Raw genomic sequence first — 12,528 nt, forward strand, 5'->3', positions numbered from 1 at the left:
TTCTTGGGACTCTACTCTTTTTAATTTTTATTAATGACTTGGATGGGTCACAAGTTTGCAGACGACACAAAGGTTGGAGATGTCGTTGACAGTACAGATGGCTGTTCTAGGCTGCAGCGTTACATTGACAGGATGCAGAAATGGGCTGAGAGGTGGCAGATGGAGTTCAACCTGGATAAATGCGAAGTGATGCATTTTGGAAGGTCAACCTTGAAAGTTGAGTACAAGATTAACGACAGCATTCTTGGCAGTGTGGAGGAACAGCGGGATCTTGGTGTGCAGGTATATGGATCCCTCAAAATTGCCACCCAGGTGTACAGGGTTGTTAAGAAAGCATATTGTGTTTTGGATTTCATTAACAGGGGGATTGAGTTTAAGAGTCGTGAGATCTTGTTGCAGCTCTATAAAACTCTGGAACGCACTTGGAATACTGTGTCCAGTTCTGGTCGCCCTATTATAAGAAAGATGTGGATGCTTTAGAGAGGGTTCAGAGGAAGTTTACCAGCTTGCTGCCTGGAATGGACGGCTTATGTTACGAAGAGAGGTTGACTGAGCTCGGACTTTTTTCATTGGAAAAAAGAAGGAAGCGAGGGGACATAATTGAGGTATACAAGATAATGAGAGGCATAGATAGAGTTGACAGCCGGAGACTTTTTCTCAGGGCAGAAATTGCTAACATGAAGGGTCATAGTTTTAAGGTGTTTGGCGGAAAGTATAGAGGGGATGTCAGAGGCGGTTTTTTTTTTAACGCAGAGACTTGTGAAAGCAGGGAATGTGTTGCCAGCAGCAGCTGTGGAAGCGAGGTCATTAGGGATATTTAAGAGACTGCTGGACATGCATATGGTCACAGAAATTTGAGGGTTCGTACATTAGGTTTACCTTACATGAGGATCAATGATTGGCACAACATTGTGGGTTGAAGGGCCTGTTCTGCGCTGTACTGTTCTATGTTCTATGGTAGCAGTGATTCAACACAAAGAAGATGGCTGTGGTTCTTGGACATTCACCACCTCAGTCCCGGAACATCTCTGCCGGAGATCCACAGCACAAGCATCCTCAGTTGCTCCTCAATGTCTTTCCCCCCCATCATAAGCTCAGAAGTGGGGAAGGTCAATGAAGATCACACAATGTTCAGAATAACGTGTCCTCCCTCAGCTCCTGTAGCAGTGTGTGTCCATGTGCAGCAAGACCGGGGCAGCATTTAGGCTTGTGCTATTAAAATGTCGGTAACATTCATGCAACAGTACTACTGGGAACAGTGCATTACCACAGTAAAGGGAAGAGTTAATTCAGCACCTCAAGCTCACTTCACTGGAATGTGAGGAGCTCATTCAGCCCATCAACACTATTGGATAAGAATAGGGATAGACCATTCAATCCCTCCTGCCAATTACACAGGAAGAGAAGGAGCCCAGCCAAACACATTGAGCTGTTAAACAGGAACCAGGTCTTGCCCAATCAGGCCCTTGAGCTTCTCCCCTGACACCAGGAGGCGGCCATTGAGGCCCTCAAGCCCCTTATACAGAAATAGGAGGATGTTATCGACGCCCCAACATGACAAACCAATGAAGCAGAGACTTCACGGATACATTGCTCCATGTTATTCCTCCTGGCTCCATTGCTAATGGTACACAATTGATACATCAATGTGGTTTGATGACGGTGAAGAGGGAAGACAAATGTTTCATGTGAAGTCTCAAAGAAGCATCTTCCATCTCTGAGGAGGTAGTCTTGCGTTCTCTATGGAGGGCAGAAGCTATTGCGAATGGCTAACTATTTCAGAGGTAAGGCATTGTAGCTGCTGACAGATTTGTGAACAATGCAACGCTCAGTGCAGAGTCATACAGCAACTGCACACTGAGGTAGTGAGAATGCAGTCAAAGCCTGAAGATCTCTCTCAACCAACATGGGAGCTCCACAGAGCTACCAAGAAGCACGAATCATGGGAAAAATGCAACTTTTCATGCCACTAATGTCTTTCAATGGAAAGAATGTGTGTTCGTCCATGATCTTCAGGTTTCAATGCGTTCAACTCTTATTCTGTCACCATGCAAGAAATTAAGCATCCATTATTTGACATCCTCTTCATGTTACCATCATCCCAGAGATAATTGTGATAAAATAGCTTTGCACTGCCTCTATGACAGGGATTTATAAAGGAGAGAGAGCCTGTCCACAATAGCCCAAATGCTGCCTCAACAACACTCCACAGCTCCTAAAATGATTCATTTTGTAATGAAAGCTGACATTTCATTTCCTGTACTGTTAATGGATGCCTTGCATGAATTCTGTTCATGACTTATGACCAAAGCATCCAGGTCCTTTATTGCAAAAAGCACTTCCCAACCTCTCACCTTCTAATAAATTCAACATGTAAAGTACTGTATGTGTTGTTCACATTCAAATCACTTCTTTGTGTTACAAATAGCGGTGTTCCAAGTGCCCCTAGTCTCTGTGTTCTCTCCATCATCCAATTCTCAATCCATGTAGGGTATCTCCCCCTTACCCAAGGACTGTTACTTTTTTTCACTCAGCTGTGTGCAACCATGCCAACCTTCTTCTGAAAATTCAAATACACCGTTCACCCTAGTTCTCACTCGTCGATGTCACAAACAATACCCCCCATAAACTCCAATATGTTTTTCAAAGTTAGTTTTCCTGTCCTGAATTTAGGTTGGTGCTGCTCAATCATATCATTGTTCTCCAATGATCTATTTATAATTAATTACAAAAATTGTTCATAGTTTCCTCAGTAGTGACGTAAACCTGTCCCCCAGTTCGTTTACTGTTTTCATCCTCCGTCCTGTTGTATATATGTATGGTTGTAATAGCCGCTTTCCAGTCTGCAGGATCCTTTACAGAATCTAAAGAGCTTTAACCAACCTCATATAATTAAGGAAAAGGCAGGAGAAAAGGACGCTATTGACCCATTCTGTCTGCACCAGCTCCGAAAAGAGTTATCCAGCAAGCTCAATTCTCCAACCCTATCTCTGTAGCCCTCTAAGTTCATCACTCATCTGTTCCAGCAGCTTACCAATCTTCAACACAATGAGTTTTTCCAAGACTTCAGCTTTACTAATTCTAAACTTCCTGAATTTCCTTGCTTTCGCAGTCACCCTGTTCTCTAATATTTCCAAAAAGATTTTCTGTTGCTTCTTCTGTTTGGACAGAACAAATGTATTCACCTCACCGGACAGAGATGGTCTCTGTCACCTCGTGAATACGTGAGAGGATGGGGCTCAGGCATAATGGATATGTCCCCATTCCTGCCTGTAAAGTTCCAGTTTCAAAATAGTTGATGGGCATTTTGAGTGTAGCCCTCTCCCTGGTGTGAGAATGCACAGCTCTGTGACCTCCTTATTGTTCAAATAAACTGGCTTATCTCTTTGCACCTGGGAAAGGTATACCATTGGGAAATAGTTGTGGAAAGCATAGAAAGGATAGTGCAGTGCCCTGCCTCTCCCCACACAGTCTCCGCAGACCCAGATACTCTGTAAAATATATCCCCATACCTTGCACAGAGTAGGCACACCATGCCCTCTAGTCTCCCTGAATGAATGCAGCAGCTGACAACACAAATCCAAGAAAACCATCTAGAGAACCTACACTGACGTTCCAATGTCTGGAGCAAGTCAATACGTACATATATGGCACACCAACTCAGTGTTGAAGATGCCTACCTCTCCTCTGTTTCTATTCCTGGCTGATAAACTGTTACATTTCAGTGCACTCCTTGAAATATGAATAATTCTGCTCTCCATGGAAATAGTTGACAATGTAACTGCACAATTTTCTGTACCTCAGTCACGATAACAGCAACACCGTGATTGATGGTGGAGATGCTAGGGAAGGTGATGGTCGAACAGCATTTTATCTAGACGATAAATTCTGAGATCTCCGCAAATATTTCCCAATGGTATACCTTTCCCAGGTGATAAACCAAACCAGGACTTCAATCCCGCCACAGCAGATGGTGAAATTTGAATTCAATAAAATATTTAGAATTAACTATCTAATGAAATATTGATGGTTGTCAGAATTAAGAACATCTGGCACACTAGTGTCCTTCAGGGAAGGGAATTTGCTATGCTCACTGGTCTGGCCTACATGTGATTACAGATGTCAGCAGTGGTAGACTCTCAAATGTTCTTTGCAATGGCCAAGTCTGATATTCAGTTATACACTACAAGGTGTCAAAGAAGTGAAACCAGACAGACCTGAGCACGGCCAGTCTACAGCACGTAGAAGTGCAGTGGTTCAGAGATGCAGTTCTTCAGCACTTTCTGAAATCAACTCTGAAAGAGAAATAAATGCTGGCCCAACCAACAACACCCATGTCCTATTAATAAAGAAAAGAAGATGACCACACCCAGCATGGAGAGATAGAGGGGACAGAACTCCCTTGAAACAGGGATTTGGATATATATATATATATATATATATCTACATGGGCATGATACTAGGGATATGGGAAAAGGTGAAAAATAAATGAAAATGATCTCTCAATTTATTTCCATACCAGCTGATTATTCACAGTCCCTTTGTTTTTTGTCTTCTGTCTCTATTTCTCCATATATCCAACTCAATCCGCCAACACATATTACACTATTTCCAAGCTGCTTTCATGACTGATGCATGGCGAGTGGACTCAAAATGTTAACTCTGTTTTCCTCTCGACAGAGGCTGCCAAACCTACTCTATTTCCGCAGCACTCTGTTTCCTTTTGGTTCAGAACCCCAGCCTCTTTCTTTGTTTGATTTAACCTTTCTTTTTGCTATTGCATTGGACATTGGCCTATCAAGTCCACACTGACCCTTTGCAGAGCATTGCATCCAGACCCACCTCATACCCCATTCTTGCATTTCCCGTGGCTTACCCTACTCCTAACCTGTCCCTGCATCTCCCACAGCTAACACACCTAGCTGCACATGATGGGTAATTTAGCATAGTCTATCTACTGAACCTGTGTGCAGTGTGGGAGGAAACTGAACCTAACAGAGGTGTATAAGAGCATGAGAGGTATGAGCAGAGTGGACAGACTGCAGATGTTCCCTTGAGTCAAAGGCTCAAAAATAAGGAGGATCACGTTTAAAATGAAAGCCAAGACATGAAGAGAGGCCTTGTGGAATCTGTTTTGAACCCAGGCGATGGTTTGTGTCTAGAATGCATTGCCTGAGAGGGCGGATAATAAAGGAAACCTCACAAAAATTATAAAGCACTTGTATGGGCATTGGATTGTGCAGACCCGATGGGCCTTGGCTTTAATACAAGATGTGATGTGGTGACAGCCATGAAAGCCCTGATATATCCTGAAGCAGCAACCAATGGGACTTGTTGGTTTGTTCCATCGAACTGTGCTCAGTAAGTGGTGAGATTACAACCCAGCATCATCCCATAGAATATGAGTACTTACTCAACCTAGGACAGCCCATACATCTCTTAAAACATCCATGTTAATTCACATGCTCAGTACAAGAATCGTCCAACGACAGCATCAGCATTATTTCAGCTGTTTGACACCATTATTTTAAGGACACCAATAACATAGAAACAGACTTTGCTTCATTATTATATAGACTTCTCGTGTAAGGTTGTTATTTCTCTGAAGAATAATAAATTCCTTCTCATATATTCGCATTGACAAAGAGTTTGTTTTCCTGCGAGCTGTTTGTGTAACACTCCATCCATCAGCAGTAATATTTACTCCCAGTTAAACCAGTACATAAGATGCACAGCTGGTACTCCCTCTCAACAGCCACTTGAATGGACCAACACCAACTGGACTGGAACGTCTCAACGGCAATTAATGCTGGTCTAGCTCCATTAAAATCCCAAATGAACTAAAAAGACAATTCGATTTTCTAATAATTATTAAACAATGAGGACATCTTATTGATCCGATGTGTTTGTCGCTGTCGTTGAAGTTGTGTGATCTATTTCCGTGAAACCATTTCGTGCATAAATTGAAAGAATAAAAGCTCAGGTCACAGATGCACAGTAACTCGGCATTTAAACGCAAAATGCCAGGGAATAGTAGGTTGTAGAACTTCAGGTAAATGGGAAAATGCAGTTTGGTGGTTTCTGGCTGTTTTAGTTGTATTGGGCTGAAAGGCCGGTATGTATGCTGTATGACTGCCACTTTAATTGTTGGAAACAGAGAATGTGGTCTCACTATTTCCATAGCTTGTGAGCATCAAATAGTGAGGAATACAATCTCCAAGGACACACAGGATTTGAAGCTATGTCATTCTCCCTTCACTATCAAATTGTTAAGAACCACGTTTCTCTCTTTGTAACATTCGTGTTAGTGTTCCTGCACCACAAGAACCCCTGTGGTCTATCACCATATTCTGAATAGAAATTAAACACAGGCAACAGAATGCTGGCTTTGGTATTGAAACGCACCTCACAAGAACAACTGAAATGAATCTGCATTGTTAAAGTTATCCATTCGACACAATCTGATTTTTAAATCAGTTTCAAGCGAGGCTTTCCCTTTGTCCTATGCTCCTGACGTCTGGACAACATCATGAATCTTTCCTGAGCGGTTTGGAGTGCCATTTAAAAGTCCGGTATGGAAAGCTGTGCCCAATTATCTGAAAGGAAAGTCTTCATGTTCATGAGAAACGTGTCATATTTTTTCAGTATCTAAAGACAACAGAAATGTAGAAACTAGCATCAGGAGTAAGGAATCAAAACAGCTCCGTTATGCGATAAGATCGTGGATGATCTGATTGTGACCTCAATCACACATTCCTCCTTGCCCTTACAATGTTAGTGCGTCATTCTTTGTCAATAATCTGCCTGCCTCTGCCTTTGGAATATTCAATGTCTTATTCTCCATCGCTCTCTGGGAAGAGAATTCCACAAAGACAAAACACAATGAGATGATTACACCAAATCACCAACTTCTTAACAGTAACATTCTTCAGATCCAGGGCCAGTCAGTTCAAGATTTCCTCCAGAATTATACGCTCCTCCCAGGAGTCAGCTGAGTGAATCTTCTATGGATTGCATTTCATATCATTGTGGCCATCGCTGTCTCGATGTGCTGACACCATTATCTTGTAGATCTGTAGAAAATTGTCCCTACTTTTAAATGTATTCTGTTTTAGAAAGTTTCAACATTTATCTTAGCTCCCTAAAAGTTTGATGTACACGTAAAGTTTTTATTTTGTAAAACCAGGTGCCAGGTTCCTCTGTGCCTAAAGCCAATCTCTCCACTGAAATAATACATTACGTTTCCATTCAACCCGCCAATATCCTTGAGCACAGACACATTTTTCCTACTATGTTCCATATACCAATATTTGCCTGTTCACTTGGCCCAACCTCTATCTCTTCATGGACTCATGACCTATTCATATCTTCCTTTTCCAACAGTTTCAACAATTTGTATGCTTCCCTAATACAGACAGAATATTTGGCCAAAGAAACACATTGTGGCGACATTTCAAAGTAATTTAAAACGGAAGAAAATTACTCCATGTCTAAACTATAAACTTAGAACAAAGCTAAAGTGTGCTGCAGTCCTATGACTCAGTTCCCATTACTCAATGTAGGGTCAGATGGTGTGGAATGTGTGTGGGTAGAATTGAGGAACCACAAATGTGTAAAACCATAGTTGGAGTAATGTATCATTACTCCAATTATCATTACTCCATTACTGCAATTACTTTGAATCATAGTCAGGAGCTGGTGCGCATGATAGACCAGGAGATAGAAAATATATGTAGAAAAGGCAAATATACAATGAGTGGGGGGATTTCAATATGCAGGTGGATTGGGAAAATCAGACTGGTAGTGGTTTGCAAGGAAAAGGAATTTGTGGAATGTCTACAAGATGGCTTTTTGGAGCAGCTTATGGTGCAGGCAACAAGGGAACGGCAATCCTGGATTTAGTGTTGTGCAGTGAGTCAGATGTGAGAAGGAAGCTTAAGGTGAAGGAACCCTTCGGAGGTAGTGATCGTAATATGATTCAACCTAAACTTCAATTTGAGAGGAAGAAAGTAGAATCGGAGTTAATATTACAGCTGGTTAAATGCACCAACAAAGATATGAGGGAGGAGCTGGGGATAATTGACTGCGAGACGAGCCCAGCAGGAAAGACAGTGGAGGAGTAATGGCAGGAGTTTCTCAGAGCAATTTAGGAGTCACAGCAGAGTTTCATCCCGAGGTCATAGATGCATTGTACAGGGAGGATGAGGTATCCATGGATGACTGGGTAATGCATGGCTAGGGTAAAAGAAAAAGAGAAAGCAGATAACATGGCAAATGGCAGTGGGAAAACCAGAGGATTGGGAAGCTTAGAAAGACGAACAAAATAAGAAATAAGGGCGGAGATTAAATATGAAGTTAAGCTATCCAGTGATAGAAAGGATGACTGTAAGAGTCTGTTCAGATATATTAAAGGCAAAAACGGGAAGCAGAAGTGGATATTGGGGCATTGGAAAATGACACTGGAGTGATAGTAGCGTGGAACAAATAATAGATGAGAAACTGAATAATTATTTCACGTCAGATTTCACGCTGGAAGAAATGAATAATATCCAAAAAAATCAAGAGACTGAGGAGGCAGAGCTGATTAGGGGAAGTTGCTCGAAAAACTAAATGGATGAATAAGCTGGATGGAGACATCAATGGTGATATTCCAGAAATCATTGGAATCAGGTAGGGTCCCAGAAGACGAGAAAATTACGAACGTGACACCCTGTTTGTTTTTAATAAAAAGAAGTTTTTTGAATTTTTTTACAAAATTACAAATATAGTACAAACTAGTGTATTCTGCTTTACAATATAATAACAACCCGAATATAGAATTTAAAAACAAACTACTAATCTATGCTCCAAACTAGCAAACCATAAAATAGGATATCTTACATTACTAAAACTCAACAAAAGGAGAAAAGAAAATAAATAAGTAAATAAATAACTCGATACATGTTTTAAAATATATATTAAGTCATAACAGAATCTGTATTGATACAGGATTCCTCCTCCCATGAGCCCCCGAAGCAGCCAGAACTATCCCCACGGCTATGCAAAGGCCCTGAACAATGTGGTTGATATATCTGTGTCAATGTAGTTTAAAAAGGTCTGCCATGTTCTATTAAAATATTCCGTCTTTTGGTTCACCATATTCGTAAGGAAATCAAGGGGGATATATTCCATGACGATCCTGTCCCAATTTGAAAGCTCTGGGGAACCTTCGTATATCCAATTCACGAAAATGTTTTTGCCTGGACAAAAGAAAAGGATAATAAATAATTTCCTCCCGGATACATCCAAAGAAGGGAACTTTGGGGAGCCCAAACGTAGAGGCACGGGGTGCCAACCAATCTCAGTACCCAAAATCTTTAACAAGGCATTCGCTACTCTGTTCAAACACATGCAGATCTTATGGCATGTCCTCAGACAATGCGTGAGAGTAATAACTTCTGTTTTGCATATGGGACACATTGAAGATGCTCCTGCCTTGAACTTTGCAAGTCACTCAGGTGTCATCTGAGCCCAATGAAGTATGTTGAATTGGATAGCCTGAGTTCTGTTACTGACAGACATCTTCCTGACGTTTTCCCAGATGTCCTCCCACATCTCGAAGGAGTATTCCATCCCCAATTCTTGAATCTAGATTTTATATAACCGTTCCATGTCCTTTGATACTTTATTAAACAGTTTATGGTAGAGAGTACTGGGCACGGGCGGACCCATCGGCCGACACACTCTCCTTTCCTTATCCGATTTATTACGATCAATTATCAACATGGTCTTCTTTTGTATAAAGCCTCCTATTTGAAAATATCGAAACAAGATCTTTGCTATGCAGCCCAAACTTCTGACGCAGCTGTTTGAAGGACATCATGACCTCCCCATCGAACAGGTCTCCCAAACAGGAGATACCTTTAGACTCCCAGGTTCTGAATACAGCATCACTCAGCCCTGGCTGGAATCCCAATATTCCCACAATAGGGGTATAGGGGGAGGATGTTGGTAGGTTACCCTCATCCTGTCGCATTATCGTCCAGGCTTTGATTGCATTTAATGCAATAGGATTTTCACAATGATACGTAATAACTCTCACCTTGTCCATAAATAGTAGATTGATGAGGGGATATTTTGCTTGGGATGCCTCAATATCGAACCAGATTGATTGTGGATCACAAGAGACCCAATCAGCTACGTAGGAGCTGAATTGGCACCTCCTGAAACCTGGAAAATCCAGCCCACACCTGACTTGTGGAAGCTATAGCTTTTCTAATTTAATAAGGGGCTGTCTATGACTCCAAATAAAGGAGCCGAGCCAACCATAAAGCTTACGCAGCGCCTGTCTCGGCAGCATCAAGGGGAGCATTCTCAGAGTGTATAAAAGGACAGGTAGGATGTTCATGTTGACCAAAGCTATTCTATCGAGCCAGGATATTGGGAGATCTTCCCAGCGTTGAAGGTCCTATCTTAATTTCTCCAAGAAACGTGTATAATTGACTTTATATAGCTGACCAAATGCCGGAGTATTAAAAATACCTAAGTAAAGAAAACCTCCCAGTGACCACCCAAAGGCAAAACTGGATTCATCCGGAAAATTGGATATACTGGCAAGACCTCCCAGGGTCATAGCCTCTGATTTCACAAATTGATTTTATAACCTGAGAACATGGCAAATAATTTAACCACTTTTATTAAGCGGGGCACAGACGTCAATGGATCATTTAAGAAAAGGAGGACATCAACTGCATAGAGAATAATTTTGTGCTTACCCGAGCCGACTTCCAGTGCCATTATATGAAGGTCAGCTCGTACAGATTCCACCAACGGCTCAATCACGAGCGTAAATAATAATGGTGAGAGAGGGCATTCCTGACGACAATCTCTGCCAACGTGAAAGCTATCTGAACTTAAACTGTTGGTGAAAACCGCTGCTTTGGGATCATTATATAATACTGTAACCCATTTAGTAAAGACCTCTCTAACACCAAACCGTTCCAGCATATAAACGAGATATGGCCATTCTATCCGATCGAATGCCTACTCTGCCTCTAGGGAGACAACTAATCCTGGCATCGCTCCCTGCTGGCAGGCTTGTACAATATTTAAGACTCTTCTAATGTTATTAGTTGATGTGCGACCCTTTATAACCCCCATCTGGCCTTCTTTAATAATGAATGGTAAAACACTCCCCAGTCTTCATGTAAACACTTTTGAGAGAATTTTAAAATCCAAATTCAACAAGGAGCAGTCATTTGGAGTCTTTTCCTTGTTGAGAATGAGACAAATATTTGCTTCTCTCAGAGAAGGCGAGAGGCAGCCCAGACTATGTGAGTAATTATACATATTTATAAGTGGCCCGACCAATTCCCCAATCAATTCGTTGTGGAACTGAGCCTGGAATCCATCTGGTCCAGGCTCTTTGCCACTCTGTAGCTGCCTCACTGCCTCCTGTATTTCATGGGTTGCTAGGGGGTTCATTGAAGAACAACACCTGTTTCCAGGTTAGGCCCGGGAGGGCAAGGCTTTTTTTAAATAAAGACTTTATCTTCCTTGTTCTATTTTCACAGCCCTGTGGCATATAAAATTCGAAATAGAACCTTCTAAAGACTGCATTGATCTTTTTAGGATCACAGATCATGGTACCATCACTCTTTCTAAAGATGTCATGGCTTGGGCAGCATTTTTCTTTCTGGCAAGGTATGCTGGATACCTGCCAGGCTTGTCACCGTGTTCAAATAATCTCTGCTTCACCAGTATTATCTCCCTCTTTGCTGTTTGATTAAGGTATTCAAGGTTACCCTAAGTGCTGTGACCCGCTGTAGTTTAGTAATGGAGGGTCTATCCACATAAGCTGTCTTAGCCACCTTTAGGTGACCCTCGAGCAGACACTGCTGTTCTCCCTTTTGTCTTTTCCGGGGCACAGAATATGAGATAACCAAGCTCATGCATGTGCCTTACCAGTCTCCCACATCACCGACTGGTTACTGGCCGTGTCTGAGTTGATATCCCAGAAGGTTTTAAATTCTTCAAGAAATATTTTATGAACTTACTATCCTTCAATAGAAAAGGGTCCATATGCCAATGTCGGGAAGCTATCTCATCATCACTAATCTTAACCTCCATTTATACTGTGGCATGGTCGGAAATATATATATATATATATATATTACCTACTTCACAAAACAATATTGAGTTCAAAAGTATCAACGGGACAGAAACATATTGATTCATGTATGGCACGTGTGTAGGTTAGAGTACAAAGTAAAGTCTCTAGCCACCGGGTGAAGACACGCCCACACATCTACCTGCCCCAACTCCCTCCTCAGAACCGCCAACTACCTAGATCTCAAAGATATGCCCACAGATCTCTAAGGTATTCTGGCCACTCCTGGGTCGATGATACAATTATAATCCCCCGCTATAATCGTGTGGTGCACCCCGCGAACCATCAACTTGGAGAACGCTTCCATTACAAATTTAAAAGTGTGCACCTGGGGGCAATAATGATTCAAAATCCCATATTCCTCTCCATATAATAGTGCA

This window comes from Chiloscyllium punctatum, chromosome 13, assembly GCF_047496795.1.
Source record: "Chiloscyllium punctatum isolate Juve2018m chromosome 13, sChiPun1.3, whole genome shotgun sequence".
In the NCBI taxonomy this organism is placed as follows: Eukaryota; Metazoa; Chordata; class Chondrichthyes; order Orectolobiformes; family Hemiscylliidae; genus Chiloscyllium; species Chiloscyllium punctatum.